The 14,105-nt window shown below is 37.6% G+C and overlaps 1 protein-coding gene across 3 annotated transcripts in view; it reads right to left on the bottom strand.

Annotated features, from left to right (window-relative positions):
- The window catches only part of KCNN2 (potassium calcium-activated channel subfamily N member 2), a 495,496-nt gene that overhangs the window by 243,213 nt on the left and 238,178 nt on the right, over positions 1 to 14,105 (bottom strand). Inside the window, exon 3 of one of the 3 annotated variants that reach the window (XM_059890246.1) lies at positions 12,075 to 12,118. The exons of the other annotated variants lie outside the window; for them this stretch is intronic. The gene's annotated coding sequence lies outside the window, so the exon portion shown is untranslated. The remainder of the gene's footprint in view (positions 1 to 12,074; positions 12,119 to 14,105) is intronic. 3 annotated transcript variants of the gene reach the window in all.

Below are 14,105 nucleotides of genomic sequence, written 5' to 3'. Positions count from 1 at the left end.
GTCAGTTCTTTGCATAAGGTGGCCAAAGTATTGGAGTTTCAGCTTTATCATCAGTCCTTCCAATGAATATTCAAGACTGATTTCCTTTAGGATGGACTGGTTGGATCTCCTTGCAGTCCAAGGGACCCTCAAGAATCTTATCCAACACCACAGTTCAAAAACATCCATTCTTCTGTGCTCAGCTTTCTTTATAGTCCAGCTCTCACATCCGTACATGACTCCTGGAAAAACTGGTAGAAATGGTATATTCAAGGTTAGAGCCAACAGGTCCAGAAGGCCTTCAAAATGGCATGTTACATGATGAGATGGCCCAGACGGCACCTGCTCTTTCACATCAACTTCTCCCCAGCAACTCACACCTATGGCCCCAAGAGAAGTTCCTTCCAACTAACTGATGGAAGAGGAAAGTCCCAAGCCTTCTTCACAGATGGGTTGGCTCAATACACTAGCAGTAGCTGAAAACAGACTGCTGTTGTCTAGATCCTCTTTGGGGGTAGCGCTAAAGGATAGTCATGAAGGGAAATTCATTTCGGCAGGCAGAGCTTTGATTAGTTCATGTGGTTTTCATTTCGTTTGTGAAAAATGTAGCTTAAGTGTGGATATGCATGGCCTCCTGGGCAATGGTGAATGGCTTGGCTGGTCGCTCAGGGGCCTGGAATAGATACTATTGGAGAATTGGAAATAAAACATTTTGGAGAACGAGTACATGGATGGATCTATGGGAGAAGAATGGATTTTTGCCTTCTATTTTAATGTCTGCCAGAGACCACTCCTTGTATATGCCAACCAGCATGTTTTCAGCAACGTTTCAATGGACTCATGAATGAAACAGCCACGAGAGAAAGGATGGTGGCTACCCCTAGGCCATTCCATCTCACCAAGCTACTGCTCACCAACCTATTCTCACATTAGCTACTGCTCCTGCTCATGTGTACTGATTGGGTTTCAATCATGAGAGAAGCCAAGATTAGGCTCTAAGATTAAATATGTATATTTACCAATGGGCATATTTCTTTGATCACTGCACAAATCTCCTCTGAAGGTCCCACAGGATTGAGCAATGGTGGCCAACTTAATTATCTTTGTATCTGCTTCCTCTCCTTCCTATCTTATTTCCTCTCAATCTTTATTCCTGGCATCATATTTCAAATAATATACCTGAACACAGCCTTTGTCCGTGGCTCTGTTTATGGTCAAACTGTCCAAGACATTAGGTGCCCTTATTTCCCATCTCAAAAGCTTTCTTAATACTGCAATCCATCGTACAATTATTATTTTCTCAAATGGCAGACTTTTGTCTCATGTACAAGATCACGTTTCCCATTTGTACCATCAACCCTATCACCTTCCACACCCTTCAGGAACTTGCACCATCAAGCCTCCTTTCTCTGCCTTTTATCTTCAGTTTTTCCTTTCCATATGATTCTGGTCTGTAGATAAACTCTTTGACTCGAGAGTTCTATTCTCTCTTATTTTCACCTTCTTGTCTCCTCTGGTTGACCCTCCTTCCCCTCAGCCAATCATCTACGCACTCTCTAACATCTGATTATAGTGTTCCTGCCCATCATTCTACATCATATTATTTTTTAAATGCCACCAGTGACTTTTCCGTTATTGAAATATTAAATGGTGTTCGGTCTTAGTTTTCTTGAGCCCTCTGAACTATTGGCTCTACTGATAGACCCCTTCCTTCTCTGTTGCCATTGTCCTCTGAACACCAGTGTTCTCCTTTGCTTCTCCTCCTTCATGACTCCCTCTGGGTTTCTTCCTCATTGACTGAATGTACTTAGAGGCTTCGTCCTCAGCCTGACTCTTCTAACTATACCTTGCTTTCTAAGTAATTTGATTCAAATAAAATTCTATAACAATATTTGGTACTGTTTCTCATTACTTTCTTTTTAACATAAATGGCTTTTAAATCATATCTCAGCCAAAACTTTTTCTAAGGGGAAGTCACAGATTTCCAGATTTTACAAATTTCCATCTATCAGAAGGAACTCTCTGCCTTTGTACACAACTGATACCTCAAATTCTCAACATCAAAAATATAATACATCACCCTTCCTCCTGAGTTTCCTCTTTAAAATGGCTTCCAAACTTCACTCAATAACAATATTTTTGTCACAATCTTCTCTTTTTCTAGTGTCCTACTCTAAATCCCTAATTTTTACTGACTTGCCATTCCACCTCTCTCCAATCTGTTTTATTTTACCAATTTTCATTGTTATCCTAGTTAGGTTCTTATTTCTTATAGGATCTACTGCCACAGGCTTTTAAGTGTCTCTCTGACACTGCATACATTGATTGCTGCTGCTGCTGCTGCTAAGTGGCTTCAGTCGTGTCCGACTCTGTGCGACCCCATGGCTGCAGCCTACCAGGCTCCTCCGTCCATAGCACTTTCCAGGCAAGAGTACTGGAGTGGGGTGCCATTGCCTTCTCCGCATACATTGATTATAAGATCAATTTTCTTCAAGCACAAATAAGGTACTGTCACTCTCTTTCTTCCAATGAATCCATGGTTCCAGATCTCAGGTTTAATAGTTGAGCTCTGGCCTCTGACTATAGAGCTATTTCCACCAATTTCCCTTCATAAACACTTTAACACTAACTTGGGTTGTGTGTTGAAGCAGAAACTACACGATGTTAAAACCAAAAAAATCTGTGTTCAAAAGGCACTCTTCAACTAGTCCCTGGAGTAGGAAATGGCAACTTCATCCAGAATTATTGCCTGGAAAATTACATAGATAGAGGAGCCTGGCAGGGGATTGCAAAGAGTTGGACATGACAAAGTGAATAAGCACTTAAACTAAATGACTGGGAGATCCTGAGGGGAAATTTTACCCTCTACATTGTATGATGTTCAGTTTTTTATTCTGAAAAATTAGCATAATTAATATACACCTTGCTCTAAGGGTGAAATATGCAAAGCACTGAGCACAGTGTCTAACATCTAGTATGAGAGCAATAAATACTGTTTTATTCATCTCTTTTCCTTGTTATATATGTTCCAGGATTTCCAGAAGCAAGTCAATTTGCCAAAAATCAACTTGCCCAATGACCAGTATGCCAAAGTGAATTGACTTTTTGGCAAGCACATTGGTACATATCCAATTTTACTGCCTCTGTGCTTTGCTAAGCTTGCTCTATCTGCCTGATGTCACAGTCTACGGGGCCTCTTCTGGTCCCTTCCATTCACAAGTCTTCTGTATTCCATTTGAAAGTCTGTAGTGGCTTGTTTGTGTCATCACTCACTTTCTGAGTCTGAGTAATGTAGCCCCTGAAAAGCAGAGTGACATGAGCTTCAGTAGCTCATTTAACCATCTTACGGCAGTTGTATTTTTGAGTTGCCTCAGACATACTGTGTTTCAAACCCAGGCTTGGTTGTATAATGTCTGTAATGTTCTTATACCAGAATGTACCAAACCCTCCAAACTGCTCTGCTTCAGTCTACTGGTCTCAGAACTCTCAGATCCAAGGTAAAATCACAGACCTAGAAAACTCTTCTGACTGCCTTTTCTCTCAGAACAATGTCATATCAAACAAATGAAATACAATAAAATTCTATTTGCATCCTGCCATGTGCTTTGTCTTCCTTTCCTTTGCCAACTACCTGTTCTCATTTTTCTAATTACTTCCAGCATTTAAGACCTATTATCTTCTTCTGTTTCTTCCACTGCAGCTATTATTCCAATTGTGTTAGTTCCTCTACTGTTAGATGAAAAATCTCCTTGTGATTAGGGACTTCATGTTTTTATATTGTGCCTACAGTAGCATCTCCTAACATGGTATTTTGAATGTAGTAGATTCTAAATAAATATTTTTGAAATAAGCAAATGTTTGCTATCTATATAGAGACATGATCTATATATCCTTACATATCTAATATGGTGATTTAAATGTAGTAGGTTTGAAATAAACATTTGTGAAATTAAATGTTCACTGTCTATGTATGTAAAGAAATATAGACAAAATCTCAATCCATAAGGAATTTACCTTTAAGCGGGAGATGTGTTACTTACAAATGAACTGTTAATGACTATGCAAGTTCAAGCATGATAGCAAGTTCAATAGCACATAAAGGAATGACGGTGAGAGACACCGTCTCCCAGCTAAGAGCACTTTCAATCAATGCTCTCCAATTCTTAGGAAGGGGAAAGCTGTGAAACTTTACAGATGTAGACTTTAATTTGGGGTGGGGGTAGGGGGGAGGCAGTTGCTACCTAACACTGAGTATCAGTATTTTCAGATCTCAAATAGTAATACATGCCTCATGAGAATCTTCTGAAGGGAGTAGTCTAGATAATATGTGCAAACTGTTTTACACTTACTAATTACATAACAAGCCTTCTCTGTGAAACTGCCTTGGTCAAATACATTTGGTTTCACCTCAGCATAAGAACTGCCTTACCCTTACCCTGTGGGCTGGAATCTGTCCCCCATGAAGTAGATCAGTTTTACCCTCTTCTGTAAGATTCTACAGAACAACTTCTCAGTCAAGAAGCTAAAAAGGACTCAAGAGTCCCATCAGGCTGGTCAGTGCTGACTGCAGCCAAGGTCAAGTTGTGTCAGCGCGGCTCCTGCACTGGCCTTCCCCTTGGAGCTCCCTGCAGAGGCCTTAGGAGGAGGCTATGAGGAAAGCATGAGTCAGGAGCCGGAAAGAGCTCTCAGAACGGGAGACCATGAAGAAGATTAGGAGAAGGGCAAGCCATGTATGCCAGAGGGTCTTTCATGGCACTAGTGGTAGAACAGAAAGAGGTTACAAAAGAGCTCTTTTTAAATGGAGAAAAGGGCCCCCAAACACGCCCTCAGCAGACAGAGGACGAGGGAAATGACATAAGGACTTTTTGCTTATGTTATCTAATAATTCTAATCATAGTGAAAGTAGCTACCAGGTTTGACATAATTTTCTCATTTAATCCTCTCAGAAAACAGTAAGATAAGGTTTATCATTCCCATTTTACAGGAGAGGAAACAGAGAGAGGTTAAATGTCCAAGCTTATAGGGCTAATAATTGCAGAAAAGCTACTGTTTCAACTCTAGGAATTAGTACAGTTCCAGGTAGAAGGTCCTCAGGGGAAAACTGATTTCCTAGTAATGCAGGAATTCTCCAAAGCAGTCCATACATCCCAGTTTGGAAATAGAGTAAATTAATAAAAACAGACCCAAACACTAGTCTGAGAAACTAAAATTTTACTTTTTTAAAGGTTTTTCCATTGTGACTCATCACTAAAGAGAGAAAAAGTAGCTTTCAGTTATTTTAACATTATCATCTAAAGGAAAAATTAAAAAAGAATTGAAATGGAGTGAGTATAGCTAAGAACACTCTCTAAAATGAGGTCAGAGGCCATGGAGGAAGTGAGATGTATGCCAGGTGGACTCTAACTCTTGATGGCTTATTGTATTAACATAGGCATCCAGAACATACGCCCCGTGACCCAGAAATTCAAAATGCTTATCAGACCTTTATAACAACTCATGACAGCCATCCCCTAAAGACAAATATTTCCTTTCTTGTGTCAGAGTACATCTGCATGTCTTCTGCCTTTATAAACCCCTCTTTCTCATCCCTGGAACACTCTTTTGGTTTTACCTGAAATCTTTATCTCCAGAATCGTAATTCATAAGGCCCACAATAAGCCCTTTTCTTATTCAGTTCAGTCGCTCAGTCATGTCCTATTCTTTGTGACCCCATGGACTGCAGCACTCCAGGCCTCCCTGTCCATCACCAACTCCCGGAGCTTACTCAAACTCATGTCCATCGTTGGTGATGCCATCCAATCACCTCATCCTCTGTCATCCCCTTCTCCTCTAGCCTTCAATCTTCCCCAGCATCAGGGTCTTTTCAAATGAGTCAGCTCTTCGCATGAGGTGGCCAAAGTATTGGAGTTTCAGCTTCAGCATCAGAGCTTCCAATGAATATTCAGGACTGATTTTCTTTAGGATTGACTGGTTGGATCTCATTGCAGTCCAAGGGACTCTCAAGAGTCTTCTCCAACACCACAGTTCAAAAGCATCAATTCTTATTAGCAGCCCTCTACGCCTGGCATACTGTAATCCATGGGGTTGCAAAGAGTCAGACATGACTTAGCGACTGAACAATGTGTTTTTAGTTGACACTTGTGACCTCACTTTGAGAGGCACTGGTGCAGCCCAGTTCGGTCACACAAACGGTACTGGATAACAAAAGGAGGCAAACAATTTAAGAGAGTTAGAAAGGCAAATATGTGCTTTATGCTTTCTGAAGGTGATGATAATGATGTGAAGTGCTGCTATAGATTGAAAGTTTGTGTCCCTTCAAAATTGGTATGTTGAAATCTAACCCTCAGTGTGATACCATTTGGATGTGGGGGTCTTTGGGAGGTGACTGGGTTATGAGAATCTGAAAGTCAAGCCCTCAATATTGGGATTAGTGCCCCTATAAAAGAGACCCCAGAGAGCTCTCTCACACTTTCTGCCATGTGAAGACACAATAAGAAGACACCTTCTACAAACTAGGAGGCAGCCCCTCACCAGACAGCAAATCTGCTGGCACCTCGATCCTGGACTTCCTAACCTCCAGAACTGGGAGAACATTCTGCTGTTTATAAGTTACCCAGTGTATTTTTTTTACGGCAGCCTAAATAGACCAAAACAAGTACCCTCTTGAGGGAAATGACAAATGTAATTGATAATTATCCCTACAAATACATAGATCAATTCCTACCTGATCTTTGCTAAAGGAGAAGCTCCTTATAGACACTCTTGATCATATAATCCAGTAGAGCAAAGGTAAGCCACCAAAAAGAACTTCATTTCTTATCAAACTTCTACTCATTCTTCAAGAATTAGCTCAAGTCTTACTACTTTCATGATATCTGATTTCCCTTGCTAGAACTTAATTTTCTCTTTCCTTTGAATCCCTATAGTGTTTAATGTCTGCATGATTCTTGGCATTTATTATGTCAGCAAGACAATGTTTAGAAATATTCCTTAATGTAACTGCTTTAAACCTGTATTTTACCTTAAAGCCCTTCTGCAATTAAAAATAGACTTGGAGACTGAAAGCTATGGCTCCAGGGAAGAAAAAACAGAAAAGAACTCATTGAGAACAAAGAGTTGATTTCCAGTCTTTTGAAATCCAAATTAGACTTTCAAATACCTGTAGTAGAGACAACAGGCCTAAAAGTCACTTTTAAATTCAAGAGAGTGAAAAGTTGGAGAATTTTCAAAACTTCACTTGGAAACCAAGGGCCAAAGCCCAAGAAAGTGGTCATAAAATTTATCCCATAGAAACTTTTAGAGAGAGCTAGTGGCGCTGTAAGCAGGGATGAAATGTTGAGTATGAAGAGAGTAAGAGGGCCAGGTAAAGGGTATGGTGTGGACAACAAAATCCCACGTTTGGATCAATGACCTCCAGGCTTTCTAGAGTGTAACCCAAGAAGGGGAAAGCCTCATGATAGAGGTGACTTTCCAACATGTCCTGTGTATAGTAATGACTAAGGGGCAGTAGATGACTGAGTAGGCCTGGAGATACAAAGTCTGTGTTTAAGTTTTTCACCTTTTCTAAAAAAAAATTTAAACATTGGAAAATGGGGACTTATTCAATAAATTTTGATTGCATTCTGAAACAATCAGGATAAATCTGTCTCCTTTGGCTCCGTAGTGATTCAGGAATAAGCATGTAACTCAATACTGTGCTAATGAGTATATTACATGCTTCCAGCCCAAGAGACTGGTTTAGGAATGACCACATGATCTAAGTTGGTCCAATCAGGACATTTGTGTCAATGAGGAGAGCAACAGCCTTTGTTGCTGCTGGCAAACATAGAGGAGGCAGTCTGAGGATAAAACCATCCTCATACAGAGGATGAAAGAGTAAGAAAACAAGACAAAAAAGAATGGGAGGGAGGAACTTCTTGGTGACATTGTTAAGTCATGAAATTAACCTTCACCTTTTGGATTAATTCCTAATAAATTCCCTCTGGTTGTTCAGGTTTGATTGGATGTTTATGATACTTTCAACTGAAACCACTGTAATTTATACTGATATTGATCAAATGTGGATTTGCTATACATTTTTTGGGGCCCCAAAATCACTGCAGATGGTGACTGCAGCCATTAAATTAAAAGACGCTTACTCCTTGGAAGAAAAGCTATGATCAACCTAGATAGCATATTCAAAAGCAGAGACATTACTTTGCCAACAAAGGTCCAGCCAGTCAAGGCTATGGTTTTTCCAGTGGTCATGTATGGATGTGAAAGTTGGACTGTGAAGAAAGCTGAGTGCCTAAGAATTGATGCTTTTGAACTGTGGTGTTGGAGAAGACTCTTGAGAGTCCCTTGGACTGCAAGGAGATCCAAACAGTCCATTCTAAAGGAGATCAGCCCTGGGATTTCTTTGGAAGGAATGATGCTAAAGCTGAAACTCCAGTACTTTGGCCACCTCATTCGAAGAGTTGACTCATTGGAAAAGACTCTGATGCTGGGAGGGATTGGGGGCAGGAGGAGGAGGGGACAACAAAGGATGAGATGGCTGGATGGCATCACTGACTCGATGGACGTGAGTCTGAGTGAACTCCGGGAGTTGGTGATGGACAGGGAGGCCTGGCATGCTGCGATTCACGGGGTCATGAAGAGTGGGACACGACTGAGTGACTGAACTGAACTGAACTGAACTGGCCAGCACAGAAATTCCCCATGAAAAACACTGTACATCTGAAGTGGGTCTGCAAAATAGAGGTATCACACATGTTACAAGAAAGCTGTATTACTATGATTCCTTTTAGCTTACATGTTAATTTTAGCTTATAAGTATTTTTTTAGCTGATATATTAATTTACCTTCTAATTATAAAATTTTAGAAAACAGAAAATTTGAAAGAGAACAAAATAATTTACCCAAGATTTTATATAATCCCTTATATAACCCACTATCTATTATGTCATATTTAGACTGTCTTAATTTTTAATTTCATAAATAGTGCTGTGGTGAATATATTTGCACAGAAAGATTTTTCAAGATCAACTTCTGGATACATTTTGGTTTCTTTAATCTGACCCTTGGTTTCTATTCAGGATGATTTCTAATAGCATATTTATGATGATATTCTATATCATAATTTTTCTTCTTGCTTTATTTACTTAATATATAATTGTAGGAATAAGCTGCACAATTATAAAGCCTGGGCTTGTGCTTTTATCACTGCACTAACACACCTCACTTGGTATATACTGCACAAATGCTTGAACATTTTCCATGCTGTTACAAACACTTAATGTATACTATTTTTAATGGCCAAATATTATATCCCTTATATAACCCAACCTCAATTATGTCATATTTAGAATGTCTTAATTTTTAATTTTATAAATAATGCTGTGATGAATATATCTTCACAGAAAGATTTTTTTGTATTTATGATTTTTCCCCAGGATAAATTCTTAGATGTGGAATTATGAAGTCTAATCATATTACTATTTTAATTTTCTTGAGATAAATTGCAACTTACTTCCCAAAAGTGTTGCAGTAATTTATTTCCCCAGGGGCAAAAGAGGAGAGAGTCCTCTTTCCCAAAATCTCGCTATCATTAGATCTTACAGTATTATTTTGTCAAAGCGTTAAGAATAGCAAAGAATAAAATCTAATCATTCTTTCTCTGACTTGTTTTTTATAAGCAAATAATATTTTATATTAATTAAGAAACAAAGATTGGAATAGGAAATGGCAATCCACTCCGCATTCCTGCCTGGAGAATCCCATAGACAGAAAAGCCTGGTGGGCTCCAGTCCATAGGGTTACAGAGAGTCAGACACAACTGAAGTGACTTAGCACAGCACAAGAAAGGCAGATAAAAGAAATGACCTAAAGTTAACACCTTACAACTCAATCCTATATTTAAGATATGATTTTATATTATTGAAATAATTAATTATTTATGCTTAAAAAGAATCCAAATATTGCACAACTACATCAGTACCAACTCTTTCATTCACATAACACCAAGGAAATAACTAAGGATGGGATATTATTCACAGAGAGCCACTGAAATAAAATGACCTGCCAAGGCCAATGTAAATAAAGTCTAAAGGGCTTACTTTACATCTCTCAATTAAAAGAAATAATAAAGATTAAATACATGGGAGTGAAGAAAGAAATATATATATATAACCACATTTTAATATTAAGGTGTGGACATGTTTCTTTAAAAAATACTCACATTCTTCATATTGAGTCTCTGATGCTTTCTTTAACTTTTAAATGCCCTTTCTATTTGGTGACTTCAACTGAAGCCTTGAGAAGCTATAAATAGTTCCATCCCCTCTGTACCATGCTCTCCCTTTCACCCCTTTAGTGATTCATGGCCTCCCTTAGGAATGTGCTTGGGCCAGATGGCCTTCAGCCCAATTTCCTGTAAATATTCATTTTTAATGATAATAATTAAAAACACTAATTTGCTCTTACCCAAGGCCATTTCTACAGAGACTTTTTGGTGCTGCTAATACTAATTAAGCCTCAGAAATGAGACTTTTTTCTAATCATACTAAATGCCTAAGAATTTGTCCCCAAAGCTACTTTATGAGGGTAGGCAATGATGCTGGTAGCTGAAGCAAGAGCTTCAGCCTCTTCCTTCCATCAGGACACCGAGATTTGATTCTACTTTGGGACTGAGATGTCGCCAGAAGGGAAAAGTAAGTCTCTTCTCTAGGATGGAGATGACTTGTGGTAGGGCTAGGTAGAGTTGCCCATTCTCCTTCCTTTAACCTCCAAAAAGTACTTACCAATGGCTTAGAGCAGTGTTTTGAAATTAAAGAAAAACCCATTAGATGAAGTTCTTCACTTAGGGTTTTTAGGCCTACAGAGGGTGTGGGGTTAGAATTCAGTATGTCTATGAGTTTCAGAAAAATGTGGCATCTTTATTTTCACTAACCTTTAACTGAAATGTATTATTTCCTTTAATTACTAATTCCATTAATACTAAGTACCTATGACTTTGTCACCAAAAGAAATGATACATATTTTTATATCATATTAGATTATGTAGGTATCTTAAAATACTGTTCATATGTATTACAATTTTGAGATTCAGTTCAGTTCAGTTTAGTTGCTGAGTCGTGTCCGACTCTTTGCGACCCCATGAATCACAGCATGCCAGGCCTCCCTGTCCATCACCAACTCCTGGAGTTCACTCAAACTCATGTTCATCGAGTATGGTACCTTATTCAAGGTTTTAATTAAAGTCTCATTTATTATTATATCATAACATTTGAAGATATTTTAATAACTGTACAGTGTTTTTCATACTGGAGTGGGTAGCCTTTCCCTTCTCCAGGGGATCTTCCCAACCCAGAGATCAAATCCAGGTCTCATGCATTGCAAGCAGATTCTTTACCAACTGAGCTATGAGGGAAGCCCATATATTTTAATAACTGTACAGTGTTTTTCATTATAATCCAGTATATCGTACTTGATGCACAAAATCATAGTCATAGCATAATGCACATTCTTCTCAAGTGTACATGAAACATTCAATAGGATAGAGCATATGTTAGGCCATAAAACAGATCTCAATAAATTTAAAAGATTGCAATTATCAAAATTATCTTTTCCAATGGAAATGGAATGACGTCAATAACAGGAAGGAAACTGGAAAATTCATAAGTATGTAAAACTAAAAATCACACTCAAATAATCAACAGCTCAAAGAACTAATCACAAGAGAAATCAGAAACAAAGGAAAACAAAAACAACATTAGCAAAATTTATGGAACACTGCAAAAGCAATGCTCACAAGCAAGTTTATAGCTGTACATGCTTACATTAACAAAAATAAACATTCCCAAATCAATAATCAAATTTTATATCTTAAAGAACTAGAAAAACAAGGGCAAGCTAAAGGCAAAGCTAGCAGAAGTAAGTAAATGATGAGTAGAGATAAATGAAATAAAGAATAACAAAATAATAGAATCAATGAAACCAAAAGTAGATTCTTCAAAAACATAAACAATTGATAAACTTTTAGCTAGACTTACTAAGAGAAGAGAAGAGAGATGCACAAAAAGAAAATCAGAAATGAAAGTGGGGATATTACTACTGACCTGATGTTTGGCAGAAACCAGCACAATTCTGTAAAGCAATTACCCTTCAATTAAAAAATAAATTTAAAATTAAAAAATAAATAAATAGGATTATAAAAGAATATCATAAACAACTATACACAAAAGTTAGATTACTTAGACAAATAAAAACTAGAAATACATAAATTACCAAAACTGAATTGGGAAGAATAATAAATATGCATATACCTAGAACAAGAGATTTTTTTTTTTTTAATCAGTAATCAACCTTCCAATAGAGAAAAGTCCAGTATCAAGCTTCACTGGTGATTTCTACCAAACATATAGAGAAGAATTAACATCAATCTTTCTCAAACTATTCCAAAATAATACAGCAGGAAGGAAAACATCATAATTCATTCTATGAGGCCTGTATTACCATGAAACCAAAGCCAGAAAAATATATCACAAGATAGGAAAATGATAAGCCAATATTCTTTATGAATAATAAGTAAATTCAAAAGGTTGCAGGATACAAGATCATGCACAATATTAGTTGTCTTTTACATACCAGCAATGAATGAAAAAGGATATTAAGAAAATAATTCTATTTACAGTAGTATCCAAAAGAATAAAATACCTATGAATAAACTTGGCCAAAGACATGAAAGACTTTTATGCTGAAAACTGTAATAGCTGATGAAAATAATTTTTTTTTAATCTAAGGAAATGGAAAGATAACCTAAGTTCATGAATTTGAAGACTTAATATTGTTAAAATGGCGAAATGATCTACAAATTCAAAGCAATCCTATCAAAACTCTATTAGCCTTTTTCACAGAAATAGAAAAGCAAATTCTTAAATTCATATGAAATTTCAAGTTAAACAATCTTGAAACTGGTTAAACTGTCAAAATAATCTTGAAAAAGAACAAATTTGGAGGATTCACTCCAGATTTCAAAACTAATTACAAAACTAAAGTAATACCAACAGTGTGGTGCTGGAGAAAGGATAAATTTATACACAGCAATGAAACAGAATTGGGCCCAGAAAAAGATTTTTAACTCTATGACCAGGTGATTTTCAACAAGGGTACCAAGATCACTTAAATGGGATAGAGACAGTCTTTTGAACAAATGGTATGAGGGTACTAACTGTATACCCACATATAAAAGAAAGAAGTTGGACCCTTACCCCATATTATATATACAAATTAACTAAAAATGGATCAGTGATCTAAATTAAGAACTAAAGTTATAGAAAAAATTATTTTTGGCTTTGCTATGGAATCTTAGCTCCCTGACAGGGACTTAACTCACACCCCTTGCATTGGAAGCAGGGAATCTTAACCACTGAACTTCCAGGGAAGTCCCTAGGAGTAAGTCTTTATGACCTTGGTTTAGCAAAGGATTCTTAAATTGACACTGAATGCTCAAACAACAAAAGAAAAAAAAGTAAATAAATTGGACTACATCAATCTAATTTTTCATGCAAAGAACAGTACCAAAAGAGTGAAAAACAACCTACAGATTGGGTAAAAATACTTGCAAATCACATATCTGACAAGGATTTATTCTTTAAAACACAAAAATACATGTACAATTCAATAACAAAATAAAAACAAGCCAATTAAAAAATGACCAGAGACTTGAACTGAATGAAGTTTCTCCAAAGGAGATATACAAATGTCTGACAAGCACACAAAAAGATGTTCAACATCATTAATCATCACAGAAATGCAAATCAGAATCATGAGGTACTGCCTTAACCCACAAGTGAAAGTGTTAATCGTTCAGTCATGTCTGACTCTGCGACGCCATGGACCGCAGCCCGCCAGACTCCTCTGTCCATGGGATTCTCCAGGTAAGAATACTGGAGTGGGTTCCATGCCCTCCTCCAGGGGATTTTCCCAACCCAAGGATCAAACCCAGGTATCCCTCATCGCAGGCTGATTCTTCACCGTCTGAGCCACGAGGGAAGCCCATACTCACAAGAGCGGTTATCAAATAAACAAGCAAATAGATATAAGTGTTGGCAAGGATATGAAGAAATTAGAAAATTTACACATTACTG

This window comes from Bos taurus, chromosome 10 (assembly GCF_002263795.3).
Source record: "Bos taurus isolate L1 Dominette 01449 registration number 42190680 breed Hereford chromosome 10, ARS-UCD2.0, whole genome shotgun sequence".
Taxonomy (NCBI): domain Eukaryota; kingdom Metazoa; phylum Chordata; class Mammalia; order Artiodactyla; family Bovidae; genus Bos; species Bos taurus.
The sequence above is the reverse complement of the archived record's forward strand: the minus strand, read 5'-3'. Positions and strand labels throughout refer to the sequence as shown.